At 41.9% G+C, this 21,587-nt stretch overlaps 1 pseudogene; it reads left to right on the plus strand.

Annotated features, from left to right (window-relative positions):
* Positions 1–8,633: 8,633 nt before the first annotated feature.
* On the plus strand, positions 8,634–20,250 carry LOC107160433 (annotated as a pseudogene).
* The last annotated feature ends 1,337 nt before the right edge of the window (positions 20,251–21,587 follow it).

Genomic DNA, 21,587 nt, shown 5'->3' on the forward strand with positions numbered 1-21,587 from the left:
GTATTTACCTAAAGAGGGGTGTTTTAACACAGGAAAAAAATAACTTTAATTGTCAAGCTGAGGTCCTTCTCCCACATCTTTCTTTTGTCATATCCTTCTATGCCTAAGAATGGGGCTCCAAAGTAAAGTGACATAAATTATATTAAATAATGCTCCAAGTTTTCTCACACATGTAGATTGAAACATGTGAAATGCATGCAGGTTTGAACCTTGGATTAGGACCTTTGCTTATTCTTCCAGGTGTCTAGGGAGACAAGTACCCTCAGCTTTAGGATGGAAAAATTCACCCAGTATCCTCCTCCTAGTGGTGTGTTGATAAATGTCTAACCAACTTCTTGTGGGGAAAAGTCCCAATATGTAGCATTTTCTGATTTCTGTGACAAAATATTCTTAACATGGTCCATTTCAAGCTACCAACTTGATGTGACTGAAAAGGGATTATTGAAGTAATCCACACTGGCAAACTAATATATAGTAACATATACTAAAAAGAAGAAAAGTGCTAAGTTTGGATTGTTTATTACTTTGTTTTTAATATAATTAAATGACAAGTTTATGTCATTTGATTTTAGTTTTTAGAGCTTTTTAAGTTTCACAACAACATTGTGTGAACAATGTTGGCAGTGTGTCAAAAAGGAAATCAAGATGAAATTAGAGTATGTTGTGAGACAAATGAAAACAAAATCACAGCATACTAAAACTTGTGGGTTTATAGCGTTCTGCTTTTAGATTTCACCCATACTTCTCCTTTTCCAATGTATTTTCTTTTGTTCTTATTGGCTTTTTTTTTTTTTTTTTTTTTTTTTTTTTTGGTACCAGGGAGAGAACCCAGGGGCACTTAACCCCTGAGCCACATAACCAGCCCTTTTCAAATTTTGTTTTAAAATTTATTTTGAGACAGTCACTAAGTTGAATTCATGATCCTCCTGCCTCAGCGAGTCACTAGGATTACAAGCGTGTGCCACTGTGTTGGGCTTGTTCTGATTTTTTTAACTTTATATTTTCCTTTATACATAGGTGCCTTAAACAATATGTGGAAGATAGCAGGGTGTAAATGATGAAAGTCACAGTCCAACCATGAAACTTTCTTTACTTTTAATCTCTAAATTTCCTCCATTTGGAGGGCATCACACAGATCACAGGCACTATTTCGTCTAACCATGCTGTCATCTCTTAGGAGCAATAGGCGATAGCAATGTCATAAGTTAATATTGATTAAGCATTTATTTTGTGCCTGGCTCTGCGTGTGCATTTTACACATGCTATTTCATTGTATCTCCTCAACAACTATCCTGTGGGGAAAATGTCACTATCTCCATTTCACATGCAAGGACCTTGGAGGCACAAAGAGATTAAGTATCTTACTCAAGGGAACACAGCAACATTAGAACTCAATCTAATTTTTCTTTTCTTTTTTTTAATAAATTCAGGAATCCAAGCTGTTAATGCAAGACTATACAATATATTTTAAATTTGTGGGTCATCTAGAGTTATTATTACTGGTCCCACAAACATCTGGAATATTTACTTTAGTCTTGCTTTGCAATTTTACTTGAAATGTATTGGCACAGGATAGTAAAGGAGAATACATAGGCACATCAAGTTCATTTTTTAAAATTTTTGCATCTTTTGTTGTTTCATTTCTCAGAGTGAGAAGTAAAGAATAACACAATAAGAGCATGAGGAAAGACACAGAGAAAGAAAGGAGATAACAAAAAAGCTTTTGGAAAAAAACACATTTTAAAGTGAAAAATCTATGACTTTAATCAAATAGGAAGTTGTGAAATGGGAGAAAAGAACTAATTTCTAAAAACTTCAGCATTTTTGTTATTTAGGGGGATAGTGTTTTGCCCCTGAAAAACAGTGGGCCTTAGTATACCCAGGACCCAGATCTGGGTCCATTGTCCTGTAGCATCAATGGTGAACAGGACCAGGAAGGGGCCCTTTGCCTTGGCTGTGAAGGAAGATATAATACAGGTGTATCATCTTGGAAGAAAATGAGGAGGGTAAGACACCACATCTCAGAATAAGTTTCCAGGAAGCTGGTCAAGTCCAAGGAACAGAGAGCAGGCCTGTACCGGGGTGTATAGACAGTGGCATCCTGAAGGACACTGACTTTTTCTCCTGTGGGCCAGAAACTAGGACCAAGTCCGTGTGTTCTGCAGAAAGCTGCCTTCTTGTATGCATGCCAGGAGAGCTGCTCCTTGGGATTCTGGTCATATGAGGAACAAAGCAAGCTAATGCTGTGTTGTCTTCTGTAGCCTAACTTATACAATCCCTCTCTGTACAGTGACTGTGTGGAGCTAAGGGCACCACAGAAAGGATTTGTGTCCTTGGCCAAGCTGGCCACCACCAGACAAAGTGCTGTGAAGGAGAGGAGGTGTTCTTTTATGGTGTAGTCATGAGGCAAAGGAGGTTTTACTTGGTGAAGTACCAAGAGGGACAGAGGTGTTCCTGTCTGGCCTTTGCCACTGGACTCTCTGGTGAAATGTCCTACTTAGTCTTTGGGTCTAGACTTTTCCCATAAGGTTTTACCAATACACCTTCTGTCTCACCCCATCTTTGGGTGTCTTCCTTGGTTTCACAGCAACCTATTCCACTGCCCTAGTCAAATGGGCATGGACTAAGCCACTGTGATGAATGGAAAAATGGAATGAGTCATCAGTGTGTCCATTGAGAAGGCCATGGTGAAAGAATGAATGGACATGGGTACCATTGAGGAAGCCATGGGAGAGGCCATTTCAGTGACGACCATAAGGAAGGCCTCAGAGATCAGAGAAGAAGCCAAGCCATAGCCATGAGATAATGAAAGTCATTCTGTACAGGAAATTATGGGGGAGGAGAATATCATGGAGAAGACAAAGAGCAATGAGGGGAGTGAGTCAAGATAGGACACCAAAATATTCCCAGGTAATACCCAGAGATCATGGATAAGGTCAAGGACAGAACCAAGGGAAGCCTCTCAAGAGTTTGACCACTAAAACTGGGTCAAGCAAAGAGTTTTGAAAGACCAAATCCTCATTGGGCCTGGAAATGATCTCAAATAAATACATTCCCAGGGCTGTCTCCCTAGATCAGGATCAAGGAGGTGGCGAGCCCTTCATGGGGGCTGGGGCGGACCAGTGATTTCACTCAAGGCAGTGTCATTCCCTTCTCCCTGACCCCAAGTCATTCAGGTGCCCTTCAGGGTTTAACTCTTTGGAAAGTCTTCTTCCTTCCTCCATGTCTTCTGATGTGTGTGACTATCTTGGTACATTTTCTGCTCTTATAACAGAATACCACAGATGAGGTAATTGATGAGAACAGAAATTTATTTTTACATTCTGGAGGCACTAGCACCAGGTTTCTGGTGATGACCTTCTTACTGCTTCCTCCCAAGAAAAGAAAAAACGATATGTCCTTACCTTCCAGAAGAAAACCCCACTCCAACAAGCCCTTTTTATAATAGCACGCATCCATTCATGATGGCAGAGCCCGTAGGACCTAAGTACCTCCCTTTAAGCCCATCTCCCAACACTGTTCCATTGGGGATTAAGTTTTCATTATATGAATTTTGGAGGATACTCTCAGACATCGCAGTGACTAAGGAGAAACTTACTAAACACTAATAAATAAAAGTTTATAAAGATATATATGGTATCTAGCTGGGCATGGCGGCATATCCCTGTAATCCCAGTGGCTCAGGAGGCTGAGGCAGAATGATCACAAGTCCAAAACCAACCTCAGCAACTTAATAAGACCTTGTCCCAAACTAAAATATAAAAAAAGGGCTAGGGATGTGACTCAGTGGTTAAGTGCACCTAGGTTTAATCCCCAGTACAAATATATATATATATATACATATATATATATATATATATATACATATATATATTCATCCAGATAAAGTCTTTAAAAAAAAAAACTCTTGAGTCTGTATTGTTATTGTTCATCAATCCAAATGATTTCTGTCTGCCAACCATTTTGCTGAAAGGTTTCTTTTGTGTCTTTTTGTGTGTTTGTTTGTTTTGATACTGAGAATTGAACCCAGGGGCACTTAACCATTGAGCCACATTCACAGCCCTTTTTTGTATTTTATTTAGAAACAGTCTCACTGAGTTACTTAGAACCTCAGTAAGTTGCTGAGGCTGGCTTTCAACTCATGATCCTCCTGCCTCAGCCTCCTGAGCTGCTGGGATGACCGGATGTGTGTCACCATGCCTGGCTTGGAAGCTTTTATATACACCATCACTCAATATCCACAATAATCCTACAAACTGCAGACTATAATCCCCACTAAGTAAATAGCTAACATATGAGCAAGCAGGAACAAGTTCTTTAACACCTAGTGATTCTAGAGAGAAAAATACATGTTGTTTTACTTAGAAATGTTATTTGGATTTTTACTATTAGAGCAGGGGCTGAAGTCCCTGCATCAACTGATAATTGGCCACAAGCCTCACCCATTCCCCACATAGAACTTCTATCAGAGACACATGGCTGATTAACTCCCAAGCACTTTCCCAGGGTATTGCAGAATCTGGACTCCTGCTACCTCTGCACCCAATACCTTATTTTCTACCTTGGCCCATTTTCTTCCCACTTCTAGAACTTGTTTGTTCATGGTTCTTTCATATCTTAAAATGCCAGCTCCAAAAGACCACAAATTTCTGTGTCTCGTTCACTGGAGTACAACGTCCAGTGCATAGTAAGCACTCAAAATGTTTGTGTGATGAATAACTTCAGGCCTCATATGCCCTGAGTATTCATTCATCAAACATCTGAATGATCTAAAATGGTTCCTTTGCCAAGAGACCTAGCTATTCTGGAGAAGATGGAAACAACTTGTTTTGATCTTACATATTATAGAATTTAAACTCCCATAAGTCTTTTTTTTTTTTTCAGTACTGAGAATTGAAGGTGCTCTACCACTGAGCTACATACCTAGCCATTTCTACTTTTTGAGACATGGTCTTGCTAAGTTGCTTCAGGCCTCACTAAGTTACTGAGACTGGCCTCAAACTTACAACCTTCCTGCCTCAGTCTCCCGATTCACTGGGATTACAGGCATGTGCCACCTTGCCTAGCACCATCTTTGTTCAGCCATGCTATTTCTGTTGGCCTCATTTAGAGTCAACCAAGAGATATGGGAAGTACTCAGTTCAGGTGGCAGATTGTCAATGCCCCAAGGGCTGCCTCAAGATCAAGTACCCTCCTTGACGGTTCAGCGTGTCTGGCATATAACACTGATGAGAGGAACCAACTGAAGCTTCTCCCATGGAAAAGTTCCTATGAATTCTTTTAAAAATGAAAGAAAGTCTGGGGATGTAGCTCAGTGACAGAGCCCATGCCACGCTAGCATGTGTGAGACCCTGGGTTCAATCCTCAGTATCTTAAAAGAAAAATTAATTAATTAATTAAAAATAAAAATGAAAGAAGAGCACCTTTACCAAGGAGGGACGACAGAAAGGACATTCTTCTGGAGTCATCATTATGCTTGTTAGGTCCTGTCCTGGGTGTCTTGGGGAAGGTTTAATGTCTGCTCTGTTGTGCAAAAGCTCCTGCCATGGCTAACTTCATGCTGCTAGTGTGGACCATTAAATGAGGAGTTGGGAAGAGATGGCAACACACCTTAATATACCATTCCCACCAGACAGCTGCAATTGATGTGCATGCCTTCGTGGGTGTACAGAATGTGGTAAAACTAAAAAGAGGTGATAAGTTGGAAGCATTTTTACATTGCTTTTTAAAATAACATTTAGTATTTTATAAGTAATCTCATGTAAATTTTTAGTGATGGCTATGTGATGAAAAATCCTGAAAATGTGAAAGTAGGCTCTTTCAAATGGGTATGACCAGTACCACTTCACTACTGGTCCTGTCTCCTCAATAGCCACAAACCCCGGTTCCCATGCCTGAGAGACCCCAGAGTCTATTTCCTGACCCCTGAGTCTCTAGTCCCCCCTCATGTAAGAAGAACTTTTGGTGCCTACTGCATACTCAGCACTATCCAGAGGCACTGTTCCTAGTTCCCACTCACATGGAACCTCACTCTAGGTGTCCTGCTTCCTAAGTCCCATTCATTGAGACCTCCTTCTCACAACCCTGCTTCCCCAGCTATCCCAAACACTTGGAATTCTTGTGCAGGAAACAAGGTGTTTTTACCTCCCTCTCTGCCTCAGAGGGTGGGTCTCCATCATTTGACAGCCTTGATCCCCTTGAACTGTCCAACTTCCTACTCCTCCCAAGGACTCATCTACTGGGACTGAGCCTTTCTCCATCTTCATGTACTTCCTTTCCTGTGTCCCTTCTTCTCTGAACTCAGGTGTCCTATCACTGCTCATAGCTACAGGAATAACAGGCTCCATGGCCAGCCCTTGCCCAGCCCAGATGATGCTATAAAGGAAGAGAGAGGTGACACTCTGTGGAGGGAGCCTAAGGAAGCAAACATCCAGCCTTCCCATCCTGTGGCCCCAGGTCCCCCCTCCTGGTGCTTCTCTTGAGGTTGAGGACCCATTCTGTGGCGATCCGAAGGGAACTGCAGCCCTTAGATCTCCACCTTGAGACTCTGCTCTCAAGACCCTCATTTGTCTTCTTTAGGCCTTGATCACATCTGGACTCAGCACCCTCCCTTCCAGCCCTACATAGTTATACTGCCTCAAGATGAAGAGAAAAGCATTTTTCCTTCCCTGCTGGTTGTTTTACCTTCTACTTTTAGTCAATGGTGAGTGATTTTGTTGAAAAGAAGGTAATGTTGGGGTGTAAGTAGTGTTTGGGGAAAATGTTACCACCTTTTGGGATGCAAATCTATCCTTTTAGCTCTCCTTTGAGAAGAAGTCAGAATTGTTATTTTTGCTTTGCTTTGTCCCATTCAACAGAGCATCTGTCTTCCGTTCTGTTCCCAGTAACAATTCTGCCCAGAAACCTAACCAATTCTCTTTATAATAAATCAATCCCAAATATAAATGCATTAAAGTTGGAAGGGATCTTAAAGTTAGTGCCTGAGCACCCATAGTAGACGGGAACCCTGTTCAGCATCTCTGGCCTCCAGTTACACATTGTATAAGCCATGTTGTTCCTTCTTAATTCCTTCTAGAATCTATACAATTAGAGCTTTAACTTATTTGTTTTATTCTTCTGAAGAACAGAACAAAAAATTTTCTCCTCAATGGGGCAGCTTTTCATCTCAGCTTCTCACTTTGTTTCTCTCTTGACCCTTACCTTTCCCCTAAACCTAATCAGAAACAATTAACACAAGGTTTTGAGGATCCTAAATTTGCATTCCTTATGTTATCCCAGACAATACCAAAGAAGGAACACATGCAGAGGGTGAGGGACTGAACACCAATATTTTGGAAGACAGGGTCATGGTGATTTGAGGGGGTATAGATATCTGGGAAGACAAGCTCTCAGTTATTACTCAGATGGAGAAATCAGAAGAGGTATAAAATAGTGTACATGAGGTAGAGAGGGAGTCCAGGTCTCATCTTGACTCTGACTGACCAATCAAGGATGCTGAACCCCTTCCTTGAATCCCAGATCTTATTACTTCAAGTTATACCTGGTTGGATTTTGCTAGACCATATGCTAAGAGCATCTGGGATCCTTTAAACTGGTGGCTCCCAAACTTTATTGTGTATGAGAATTATCAAATAGTTAAAAAAAAAAAAGTGCATTACTATTTCCTGCAAAAATTGATTTTCCTCCCTAGAAGAAAACAATGCCATTTGGAGAGTAGCTTAATTGGCACATGTGGCCCCTTCAACTTTCTCTCTTATGTTCTGTATCTGGACGGTATCATGGATAGGTGAAGAAGGAATAACCCAGTCTCTCTGTGACGCCAGGCCACTGCCTCCCCACACCTGGGATATGGAATAACATATGGATTAAGGGATGGCTCAGGGGTCAGACTGCCTTGATATAAATCCATGTATCACTACCTACTAAAAACTTCCTGGAACCAGTTGCTTCCTTTCTATAAGCCTCAATTTCCCCATCTGTAAAGTGTGGATAATAATAATTCCTATCTCCTGGAGGTATTGTGAAGATTTGAGGCACTAATTCATATGGGGGTGGCATTTAATGAACACTTAATAAAAGGCAATTATTACTACTATTGTTATGAGGAGTAATACTAGTAGTTGCAGGACCAAACTAAATTTCCAATGGAACTAACCAGCATTCTTTCTTAATCAGCTGTAGCCACCAATGGTAACACGACAATAGCCACAGAAAGCACTGCAAGCACCCTCCCTGGGTCGTCCACAGCCACCTCCTCTGGAACAACCTCAACTACCTCCTCTGGGTCACCCACATCCCCCTCCTCTGGGTCACCCACAGCCACCTCCTCTGGACAAAACACAGCCCCCTCCTCTGGGTCACCCACAGCCCCCTCCTCTGGGTCATCCACAGCCATCTCCTCTGTGTCACCTACAACCACCTCCTCTGGATCAAACACAACCATCTCCTCTGGGTCAACTCTCCCTGGGATGAATACATCCTCCTCATCATCATCCAGCTCCAGTGGGACTAACACAGTGGTAACAACCTCCAATGTCACCACTGTGAGCACTGCCTCTCCAGGGACCGTGGGAAGCATGATCAGAAACTTGAGTCCCTGGGAAGTTGCCCTAATTGCACTGGCTTCCGTTGCAATGGCTGTGATTCTCTCCATTGGAGTCGCCATCTCTCTTGTGAGTGTCTGAAGTGTGAGAACCCCTTTTCCTGAGGAGGAAGTGCAGGACAGAGAGGAGGAAAGTGGGGCAGAGAGAGCAGAGTCAATGTAGGGCTGATGGGGAATGAGAAATCTGGAGAGAGTTGTATATAAACCTCAGCTTAGAACTAGAAGATGGAAGATAAGAAAAGCCAGGAGATACTGAGAGAACACTGAAGAGGGGAAGAAGGGGCCAAAAAAGGCACTTGGAGGGGGCTGGGCAGGGTGTGGGGGATGGTGGGATTGGAGAGGCAGGAAGAGAAGTCTCATGACTTTGAAGCACTTCCTTTTGTTTTCCAGAAAAGCTCACCATGCATAAGAAATCTCTTCAGCACAGACCTCTACCACCCCCATGGCCCCCACCTTGGTACACGCCCTCAAGGCTATCACGGGGGCCCAAAACATGCCAAGTGCGACTGGAGCTGGTTGTAGAGACCAGTGTCCCCCTGAAACCATGGAGCTTACTGAGACACAGTGTCCCTGAATGTCCCTAATGACAGAAGCATCACCATCCAGAGGGGGAGGGAGGCAGCTGACCAGGAAGACCAAGGCCCAAGCTCTCCTCCTGGCTCTGTTTCAGGCCCCAACAGCCTCCTTTCTCTGGTTTTCCCAGACTGCAAAAGGGAGGCTAGAGCTGTGAACAGATTATTAAATAAATTCATCTGATATTTGTGGGAGCCAGACTCTGTGGGTGTTTATACATCACGATGGACAGGTTCCCTCACATGAGAGACCCCGTTTCCCTGTGTACTCCCAGTTCTCAGATGCCTTGAGTGAACTCCAGAGACCTCACATAGGTCGTCTTTTCTTCCCCACTCCTTCCCATTTCCCAGAGGCCTGTGGGCTGATGGAGGAGCAAAACCAGGAAGGACAGGGGAAGGCAGGTGCTGGGCTTTATGAATGTGGAATTTGTGTCTCACAGTGGGATAGTCTCTGTGTGCTCTTAGAATGTGCAGAGGGGGAAAGTGACCCTGTGCTCTGCAAGGCAGAGAAGGGATTGTCATGGGGCTACTACAGCAGGACCATATTTCTTCTCAGCACTCTGCAGAGGCTTTCAGGGGACTGTGTGGACCCTTTCCTCCCTGAGCAGATGTCCTGGGTCAGGAGAACCACTCCCAATTTCAGCAAGGGCAGGCCCGACTGGCCCTGACAGGCTCCAGGTTCTCAGAAGCCCCTGCCAACCAGGCCTCAGGCAGAGAAACAGTGCTTATCCTGTCATGTGCCAGCACTATGCTTTTGCTAAAGGCTCAGCCATGTTGTCTTCTTGGACAATTAGCTGGTCATACACATGCCTCTGCCCCCTTCTTGCTGCAAATCAACCATTTGCTTGTTTTATCAATTTAATCCTGCCAGTGTCTTCCATCTGGGAGGTTCTCAGGCTGGGTTTTTACCAGAATAAAGCTGATTCTCCAGGTACATTTTACCACAGAGTTAATAGGACAGTTTTTAACAGATGCATAGTGAGAGTATCACTGGGGTGAAATTCCATTGGTAGGAAATTTAAGAATAGGCAAAACTAACCTATGCCTATAAGATCAGACCTGGTCTCCTAAGAGGATGAGAATTTCTAGGAAGGGTGGACTTCCTGGATGATAGAAGTGTTTTATAGTTGGCTAGATAGTTACACAGAAAGAAATCGGTCAAAATTCATTTAAGTGAATGCTTAAGGTCTTTGCGTTTCACTATTTATTTTATGTTAAAATTAAAATCATGTAACAGGTTGTTATTGTTTTTGTTTTTTTATAGTACCAGGGATTGAACCCAGGGGTGCTCTGCCACTGAGCTAAACCCCCAGCCCTTTTAAATTTTTATTTTGAGATAGGGTCTCACTGAGTTGCCCAGGCTGGCCTCAAACTTGAGATATTCCTGCCTTAGCCTCCCAAGTAACTGGGATTACAGACATGCTCCTCCAACCCTGGCTATACAATAGACTTTTTTAAATTTTTATTTTATTTTATATATATATATATATATACATATATATTATTTATTTTTATATGACAGCGGAACACATTACAATTCATATCACACATATAGAGCACATTTTTTCACATCTCTGGTTGTATATAAAGTACATTCATACCAATTCACGTCTTCATACATGTACTTTGGATAATGATATTCATCACATTCCACCAATATTTCTAACCCCCTGCCCCGTCCCTTCCCCTCCACCCCTCTGCCCTATCTAGAGTTCATCTATTCTTCCCATGCTCCCCCTTCCTTCCCCACTATGAATCACATTCCTTATATCAGAGAAAACATTTGGCATTTGTTTTGGGGGGGTATTGGCTAAATTCACCTAGCATTATCTTCTCCAATGCCATCCATTTATCTGCAAATGCCATGATTTTATTCTCTTTTATTGCTGAGTCATATTCCATTGTGTATATATGCCACATTTTTTTTTATCCATTCTTCTACTGAAAGGCATCTAGGTTGGTTCTATAGTTTAACTATTGTGAATTGTACTGCTATAAACATTGATGTGGTTGTGTCCCTGTAGTACGCTGTTTTTAAGTCCTTTGGGTATAGACCGAGGAGAAGGAATACTGAATCAAATGGTGGTTCCCAGTTTTCCAAGGAATCTCCATACTGCTTTTTATTTTTTTTTTAAATATTTTTAGTTGTAGCCAGGTGCAATGGTGCATGCCTGTAATCTCAGCAGCTCCAGAGGATAAGGCAAGAGGATTGCAAGTTCAAAGCCAGCCTCAGCAACTTAGGTCAATGAGACCCTGTCTCTAATAAAATACAAAAAAGGGCTGCGGATGTGGCTCAATGGTTGAGTACCTCTGACTTCAATCTCTGGTACCTCTCCCCTGCCCCCGCAAAATATTTTTAGATGTAGATGGACACAATACCTTTAATTTATTTAGTTATTTTTATATGGTCCTGAGGATGGAATACAGCGCATCACACATGCTAGGCAAGCGCTCTATCACTGAGGCACCGCCCCAGCCCACAAAAGGTTTTTCAAAAAAATATCCTTGAAGGCAGTAACTAGTCTATCAGTTATCTCCTCTTCATCTTTAACAGACCCCAATCCTTTACCTAAAATAATGATCTTCTTCCTTGCTCATTTCTTCATTTGTTCATGCACCATATTTACAGAGCATATAAGAAGGTCCCCAGGAGTTGGGGAGACAAGGATGAACCTGCTGGCCATGGCTGGGTGAAAGAGACCTATTTGTAGACAGATAAGCTGTGGGTCAATGATGAAGTCCAATCAACTAAATTGTCCCAGGAAGAAATGTATAACTTGGCCCAGGGAGTCAGGGCTGGCTCACATAGATATTAACATGTGGATTATGAAGACTTAGTAGCATTTACAAAGAGGCAAAGCCAACAGTTTGTGTAAGCCTGGGCCTGGCATGGTCAGTGAATGGTCAGAAAACTTGTGGGACTACATAGCACCACAGAGAGGCTAGGGTTAACTACAAGGCTTGTGACACCACACCAAGGAGGCTACAGTCCATCCTATCATACCAGGAAGCCAACACAGCCTTGTAAGTTGTAATGGGACAAGATCCAAGCAAGAACACTCCAATTACCAGAGTTGAAAAGGGTAAAGTGGAGCTTGCTGTAGCATGCCTGTAACCCCAACTACATGAGAGGCTAATGCAGGAGGTTCCCAAGTTCTTAGTCTCAGCAATTAGCAAGATTCTGTCAAAAAATAAAAATTAAAAAGGTTTGGGGACTGGGGTTGTGGCTCTGCTGTAGAGCAATTGCCTAGCACGTTGCAAGGCCCTGGGTTCGATTCTGAGCAACACATAAAAGTAAGTAAGTAAATAAATAAATAAATAAAAGTATTCTGTCCAACTACAACTAAAGAGTAAAAAAAAAAAAAAAAATTAAAGTCTGGCGATGTAGCTCAATGGTAGAGTGCCCCTAGGCTCAATCCTCAGAACCAGTTCTAAAGGTGAGGTTGGGTGTTTAGGGCCCCCTCATAGACATTCCTCCTTTTCTGTTAAGAATCAAGGTGCTTATACCCTGGGACATCTAACTCCCCTCCTTGCCAGGCACTGGTCCCCCAAGCAGCCTGGCTGCCCCCTTGGTCACCCTGACCTTACCAACCCTCTCTGACCAAGAGGAACCAAGGCCCTCTCTGACCACTGACACATCCAGCCTGTGGAGAACAGTTTTGATCTAGAGGTGTTAGCAAGTAATATCACTCACAGTGACAAGCTTGATCCCATTGCTGCTCAATTCTAGACTCAGGCAAAGGTCCTACCTGCCCTGAGGCATCTCTCTCCTCCTAGCCCTGCCTCTCTCCTGGATTGGACCCTTCCTCCCTTGGGAGATGCAGAGTCATAGAGTAGGTTGCTCCTCCCTGCAGAAAGGAAAACCCAGGAGCCCTGGATGCCATCAGCAGCCACACCTAGAAATCCCACAGCCACTGTGGGCTGAGGAGGGAAAGACGAAAAATCCAGTTGAGAGAAGGAGGGAAGACAATTTGCCCTGCAAATCAGCCTGTGCAGATTTCCTGAGATGAAGAGAAGAAAATGCTCCATCCCGCTGCTGCTGCTGCTGCAAGGAGAGGGACTAATTTGGGGAAGAATGACACAAATGTTCCCCAGGGCTGGAGAGATGGAGTCAGGATCCCTCAGGATCCCTAGTGAAAGAACCTCTGGGGTCTCAGGCAGAGTGGGTCCTGAGCACAGGTAGCAAGGAGGCAAGGCAAGCTCAGAAGGTGCCAGACCAGACCCTGCTCTTGTTGTGGGCTGATCGCTCAGAAAACACTCTCAGTCTGAATATTGTCCAAATTAGAGAGGTTTTTTTTTTTTTTTTTTAAGCCAGCTGGTGACTGCTTCCCTACAGGACACAAATTGTCTCTGCCAGGAACAGCACTGGGTCCAAGTTATGTGGAATTTATAAGGGGAAAAACCACATCCTCGAAAATGTAGGTACAGGCAAGCAGCAGGATACAAGGGCTGAGAAAGCAATCAGCAGAGCAAAAACAGACAACCACATCCTGGGTTCGAGCACATTTGTAGGCACATGAAGTACAGAAAAACAATTTTTACATCTTAGAAACAGCTTAACATTGTTTATTTTATGACACTTATCATAATCCTATTATCCTACTTATTATTATTTTATAACCTATAATTTATAATCTATATTGATTAAGCTCACACCATACCACTATCTGCCCCAAATCTCCATCCCAGGGAAACAGGAGCCAGAGTCCTGCTCACTCTCTGCCTCACGTCGGTTTTTTTGATTATTTACACTTCAGGGTAGTATACTTCAACTATCCTTGAAAAACGAAAGCTCTGAGTCCCATTAGAAGACTCTTGAGAATCCACAGCAAGTCAGTTGGAAGGGTTTGGGGCAAAGGGACCCAAAACTTCAAAATTTATGCCAGCATAAACTGCACTCATTCCTGAGATTAAATTCTCCCAGGCCTGAAGCCTGCTAGTGGGGGGGTGTGTTGTGATGCAGGGGATGCATCTTTTCTTATACCCAACTTATACCCAACTCAGTGGTGCCCTCAGCCCCAACCAGCCCATACCCATAACTGCCTCTGACTCCTCTCCTGACCCTGCCCCAAAACACCTGGAATCTCACCCATTTCCATCTTGCCACTTTAGTACCAGATCTGACCCACGAACCATCTTATTCTAAATTATGTACCAAACCATGGCCTTAATGTAATCTCTAATATGAATCACAGTTCCTACCTTGCTTGTTAACCAGAACACCAGGGGCAACTGGACCAGAGGAGACACGTACATGCAGTCAGAATTTCTTAATTGCTAAAACACTGACTGGGCGATAGTGAGGTTAGAGTCAGGGTTACTGTTCTGTGGAAAGAGACCAGACGCAGCAAGGACAGAATCAAAGACTGGGTGAGCAGAGGCTCCAAGGATATGACTTAGCTCTGGATAATCCATATCATAGTGCAAGAAGATTCCTTGTGAAATACGTTTTATGAGAATTAAATCCAAAGTATCAGATGTTTCTTAACTCACATAAATGCAATCACATTAACTGAGCAGATATGTCATTTGGGTGGGTAGAAAGTTATGACAAAGAGTAAGAACAGATAAGACAAGCCATTGAGAGTACAAATTAGATGAGATTATTTTTGAGTAGGAACAAGCCAGAGGATTTTCACCAGGGACCCTGAGATCAGTCATAAAGACTCAAAGACAAGAGAAAATTATACCACAGATGATCCAAGGACAACTGAAGTCTATGTCACTGCAGACTTGTGTCCACAGTCACCAAGGAACTCTGTGTTGTACCTGGCTTCATGGTGGATCCAGGAAAGGGAGGACATCCTGGGAAGGAGGGTATGTAAGGAGAAGGTGGGCACAGGGATGGAGGTAAAAGGTGAAAGAAATAGTCAGGTATGAGGAGGCCAGCAGAGAGAGAGAGAGACAGAGAGAGAGAGATGGAGAGAAAGGAAAGAAACAACTAGCAGAAAAGATGAGGAAGGAAGAGAGGAAGTTGTGAGAGGTTGGCAGAAGGAGGGAAGATGGATGAAAGAGAAGAGAGTGCAGTCAGTGATGAAGCAAACAGAAAGAGAAACAGAGTACAGTGAGAGCTAGAGCAAGGACACACCACTACGTGAAGGTAGATGTAAAAAGCTGTAAGTTATCGAAGACAGAGGCTGGGTATGGTGGCACACGCCTGCAATGCCATCGAGTCACAGGCTGCAGTAGGAGGGATTGCAAGGTCAAGACCACTCTGATCAAACTTAGTGAGACCCTGTCTCCAAATATGTGGGGTGTAGGGCAAACTGGGTGTGTCACTCAAGCGTAAAGCACCCCTGGCTTTATTCCCTAGTGTGAAAAGAAAGAAGGAGAATATGAGGGGACAGAGAATTGGGGGTAAGAGGAAATAAAAACATTTTGATGGTCCACTCATGTCAGAAATTATATTTTTTGTGTTATCACTGCCTACTCTGAAATCCTGCAAAAGATTGTTTTTCAAATCAGAACTGGATAAGTTTTATGTGCATGAATGCTCTGCACCAGAGAGATGGCTTGTAGAAGTTCTCAAAAAGTGAACTCTCGGGCTGGGGTTAACAGGGAAGGGCTGCTCCTCTTTAGCCATCTTAATCTAAGGAGCAAGTGCATGCTGGAGTTTTAACAAGTGGTTAGTTGTGAGATTAATTAACTCATGAAGGTCATTAAAGCCTAGTTAATTCCTGTGGATCATTTATGCCATTGTATGCTGACCTCTGCCCCAAAGGCCACAGCTGTGGATCCCCTTGTGGGTAAAGTGGACAGTGATGCATTATACACTTGCGTGTTCACGTTTAATCCTACCAAAATGACACTTTGAAACTAGAGCCTTCTGAAAGAGGGCTAACAAGAGGAAAATGGGAGTGAAAGCTGCCACAGTACTTGATTCACACATGAGTCACACTTAAGACTTGTCAAAGGGGCTGGAGGTGTGGCTCAGTGATACAGCATCTGCTTAGGATGTGCAAGGTCCAGGGTGCAAGTCCTATCACCCAAATAAAACCAAACAACAAAAATAAAAACAAAAATCTTTTCAGCAGAGGGAAAGCCTTCAGTGGATTTCTGATCACGTGGAGCATGAAGAGAAATCACCAAGCCTTGAAGGATGAAGGATGAAGGTTGAAGGATGCCTTCCTCCCCAAAACCAGACTTCCCACCACTGGCACAGAGCAGAGCTGAGCATCTGCATCTTCTTTATCTCTTGTAGAGACTAAAAACAAGAGATAGCTCAAAAAGCCCAAGGAATAGAAAGTAAGAGGAACACCTGTGTTCCAGAACTTTCTAAATTTTTAAGTTTTAGACTTTTTATCTAGGGAGTTTTTTGAAAGATGAGAATTATCACTAGTTCCATCCCTTCCCCTAATCCCATCAATCAAAATAATTTTCCCCCAAATGACTTCAATGTTTGTGTATATCACACATCTCCAGTGGTAAGTGTCACAGTCTGATGAAGAAACTGAGGCAGGCAGTAGTCATAGAGCTGAAGGCATGGGCTGGACAAATCTCCATAAACCACAAACCAGTAGGCAAAGAGAGGAATGATCTTAAAGCTAACTACTTTCTTTCTTCCTAGAATAAGTGTTTGCTACATCCATTAAAACCATCTAACAAGGTTATGCATGGTCCCCATGCCACAGACTGAGGTACACTATCAAGAGGACCCATACCTCGCTGGATGTGGTGGCATACACCTGTAATTCCAGTAGCTTGGGAGGCTAAGGCAGGAGGATCGTGAGTTCAAAGACAGCCTCAGGAAAAAGTGAGGCAATAAACAATTCAGTGAGACCCTGTCTCTAAATAAAATACAAAATAGGGCTGGGAATGTGGCTCAGTGGTCAAGTGCCCCTGAGTTCAATTCCAATAACCCCCCTCAAAAAAAAAGGGGAACCACACCTGTAATTCCAGAGACTTTGGAGGCTGAGGAAGGAGGATTGCAAGATAGTAAGATCCTCAGCAACTTAGAGAGACCCGTATCAAAATTAAAAATAAGAAGTTCTGGGGCTGGGGATGTGGCTCAAGCGTAGCACACTTGCCTGGCGTGCGTGCGGCCCGGGTTTGATCCTCAGCACCACATACAAACAAAGATGTGTCCGCCGAAAACTAAAAAATGAATATTAAAAAATTCTCTCTCTCTCTCTCTCTCAAAAAAAAAAAAAGAAACAAGTTCTGTGGATATGCCTCAATGGTTAAGCACACCCTGTTCAAATCCAAGTAGCAAAACAAAACAAATACAGACCTCTCTTAGCTTCTGAAGAAGGACCAAGAAGCATAGTGTGTCCTCAGGTTCCAGGGTCAATGATCTCAGCCCTGTGACCACCAGATGAGGAAGAAATCTAGCTTTGGGAATAAGCATTTTAGTGACACTTGGAAGGACACTTGACCTTTCTGAGAATCTCCCAGTTCTGTCTGGCCATTTTTATTTCCTTGGGAAATTTTCCTATATCCATCTACAAAGTTTGGTCATGAAAGCCATCTAAGGTAGAAACATACAACTCAGATATAAGAGACATTCACTGTCTGATAATATACATAAAGTAACTGTTCCTATCTGAGTCACATGTCTGTATTAATTCATTTAACAGAATAGATAAGTGCCTAGCACAAGCCAGACACTCTATGCTTTTCAGTCTGTCTCTCTCAGTCTCTCCGTAAGCTGAAGATGTACCTCTTTGGTCTCAAAGCCCAAGCCCTCCCAACACTCAGACCAAAGAATCACATATACAGGATATAGCCAGCAGGTCACTGAACAAGTATGCATTGAGCATGTACTGTGGACAGACTGTCATAGCAAGTAGCTGAGTCTCATCTCAGTCACAATGTGAAATGAGGAACACAAAATCCAGGACTGACCTCTAACTGTGAGAACACCTCTGTCTCTGTGAGGCACCAAGAAGTGATTTCCTTCATTGGGGAGTCCTGTAAATGATGCTTAAGATGGTAAGAGCTTAGACAAGGTCAGGACCTTGAATATAACAGTTCCATGGGAAGTATAGGACAAAAAGCAAATAAGCAAAGATTTTTGATGTAGCCAGGTGTGGTGGTGTGCATCTATAGTCCAGCTACTCAGAAAGCTGAGGCACAAAGATCACTTGAGCCCACAAGTTGATGAGAGTTGATCATTGTTTGCTTACTCTGCCACTCCTAACAGAATTACCACACTGCTAAGCAATGCGACTGTGGAATTATGGTATGGAGCTCTTTTTCCCCCAAGGACAATATGGCACCTGCTACTCTGCTGTTGGCAGTGTAGATCAGGACAGTATGTAGGCAATGGACCACCCTGTTTTATAGACAGCACAGTGTGGGAATCTAGGAAAAATTGTAAACTCTATACATTTAGTAAGGATGGGATCTTGTTTCTCTGGGTCAAAAAAGGAAAAGTAAATAGTCTCAATGTCACTAAAAATGAACTACTGTACTCCTTCAACCTTCCAAAGGCAGTTTGCTTTTAATTCTCACCCAAAACCACTGTCCTGGAAGTATAGCAGCCTTATACTATTTTCTAAAGATGGTGCAGCTGGAATTACCAAACTAAACTTAATGGTGTGAAAACTGGGATACATTTGAAATAATTTATTTGAGGAAAAAAACAGTGAAGTTTACGTCTTTAAAAGCAACAATTTAAACACAGGTGCAAATAAATTACATTTGCAAAAATTAATAATTTTGTTTCATCCCTTGTATGCCAACCACATAAGTCACCTATGTTCCAGGAAGTAAAGCTACACCTTCGTTTGTTGGATTACACCAACACTCCAACTCTGCTGGATTCCACACAGCTCTAAAGCTGTGTTCCTTTGAAAGTTTAAAGTTCTTTTAAAAGTTTCCTCAAAGCTGATCATTTTACCATGCTATGGAATAAAAAAGCTACTTTTGTGTTGGTAATAGGTAGTATAGATGTTGACAAGAGAAGGCGCTTCCTACATGGAGAACCAATCCAATGCTACACAGCAACCAAGGAAGAAAGTGAGGTAGTACAATGACTAAAACTAACCCCATACAGGATGTAGGTTGGAATTCTAGTTCTACTGAGATTTTTGCTATTCATGGTTTTAGGCCTGCCAAAGCAACACTTTTCAACTTGAAATGTGACCCTGGGTTTGAGTTTGGAATCCATCCTTACAATGAAGCCTACTGCAGCCCTCGTGGACATGTATTAGTACTAGTTGGATTTGGAAACCTGAGGGAACAAATGGAAACATGGAATATTAAAAACTATATATTTTTTTCTAAACTAGTGGTTTCTGATTCTATATGTTTTGTTTGGTGCCCAGATGGGGAGTGTATTTTAACAGCTGCATTTGGTCCCAGGTACATGTTAATGATTGGTACAAGATAAAGCATTACTCTGGCTCTAAATGTGATGTACCATCAAATGCAAAATCATGGCAGGTCTCTTGGCAGCCAGTTTTGGATGGAATATTTTCAGCAAAACCAATAATTTACCAAGCAGTCCCAAGTGAAGTACCCAGTGAGGACCTTTAGGAACCAAAAGTTGCAACAGCTTATAGACCCCCAGCTTTAGGAAATAAACCAATTACTGATTCCAAATTGCATGAAGAGAACCATTTCAGAATATGAAACCAGAAGCAGAAAATAAAAGCCATTACCCCAAACAGCCATTAAAAATCAAAGGAAGCATGATTTAAGAAAGCTACCAAGCGAAAAGCAAGAAGTGACAAGAGGTCAGATTTGACAGTTACTCTTGCCCTCAGAGCATAACATGAAACATCACTCCTCTGTCAACTTCTGGTGACCCTAAAGTAGACACACAAAAAGAAAGAACTTAAAGAAGAAAGTGAAAGCAATCGAAGAACTGAAGGAAAAAGCAGTAGCTGGAAACTAGAAAAAAAGTCTAATTGGAGAAATTTCAAAAAGAAGGTAAGGCACAGGGGAATGAGATGATCCAATTATGTGGATGTATGAATATGGCATAATGAATCTCACTATAATGTATAATTATAATGCACCAACAAAAAAGAAAAAGAATCATAACACACCAATAAAAGAAACAAATAAAAGAAAATTTAAAAAGAGACAACCCTTCTCCAGGAGCTGGAAGATTTGGAATTGGGGATTTAAAGATTTACAGAAAGCAAATTGATTACCAGAATTTAGTACAAACACATCTGCTAAACACATTGGTGCTCATGGAATATCCATGTACCACATTTAATGTTGGTCTATAATTTTAACCATTTACCTAGTCTGTATATGTGTGAAGTCATGTAATAATGTCTATTAAATTAACTTTTACAACCTGCATCCTATATCATGTCAGCATAAAGAAAAGAGATACATGAATTTTTCAGCTAAGTTTGAGAGCTGAGAGGCAGTGTTTTATAGTAGAGGATTCTATTTAATTTGTAAATGAATAAAGTCATTTTAAATTTTTTTTTTTAAATCTGGCATTGAATCAGAAACACAGAATAAATCAAAATATTAGAATCCAGTTTGATTTCCAAAATTTATACATTACTTATTATCATCCAGACATCAATACTACAAGTTGGGTAAGAGTCAAACTGCCTCACAGGTAGGATTCAAAACAGACAAGTACACTCATAATTTTTATATAATATTACAAGTGATGTGATTGACATACAGATACATTGAAGTATCAAGAAACTGAAAAACTCAGTTTCACCACCAGCCAGCTGGGCATCCTGGGAGCAAGTCCCTTAACTTCTCAGAGCCTCTTTTCCAACCTTTAAAATGAAAGAACCGAATTGATTAAATAAATATTAAAGTGACATTTCTCAAAATTGTTAATAAGTCCTTTTAAAGGGAAAGATACATTTTGAGAACTCCAGTGTTGGCTTAAATTATTTTCTTATATTACCAGACTATATTAAAACCAAGAAATGAAATATAAACTGCTGTGCTTATAGTGTTACTATTCTGATAAAGTCAGAAATAACAGCAGCAATTTAATTTGATAAATGACAGTCCTTGCTCCCAACATTAATGTGTATGGATTACTACAGCATATTCACCCGAGTCTCCTCAGCAGCATGATGTCTTCCTTCTTTCTTGGATTTGCTCTTTATGAATTCTCTCAAGACCTTCAGCTGTGAGACTATCTGGTCTTCACCTAATACAGTGCACCATATAACTTTTTAAAAATACGTGTATATAGTACATTAACATTACTATTATCTGAAGTTACCACCACTGGGTAATAGCACACCAGACTTCTTTCTCCAAATATTTAGTACCTGTTAATCAACCTTTTCCCATCTCTTCTTCCTGCCATCACCATTTAAATTTTAAGACAGTCCTTGTTCTACTTTTGTTAGTCTGTGACAGTTGTAAAGACTAATCATCCCTCTTCGCTTTATGTGGATTAGATGTTAGTCATCAGGAAGAACCAGGAAAGGCTTACATTATGGAAATTTCAGATTATCATCTAAAGGAAA

The sequence above is a fragment of the Marmota marmota genome, unplaced genomic scaffold (assembly GCF_001458135.2).
Source record: "Marmota marmota marmota unplaced genomic scaffold, marMar, whole genome shotgun sequence".
Taxonomy (NCBI): domain Eukaryota; kingdom Metazoa; phylum Chordata; class Mammalia; order Rodentia; family Sciuridae; genus Marmota; species Marmota marmota.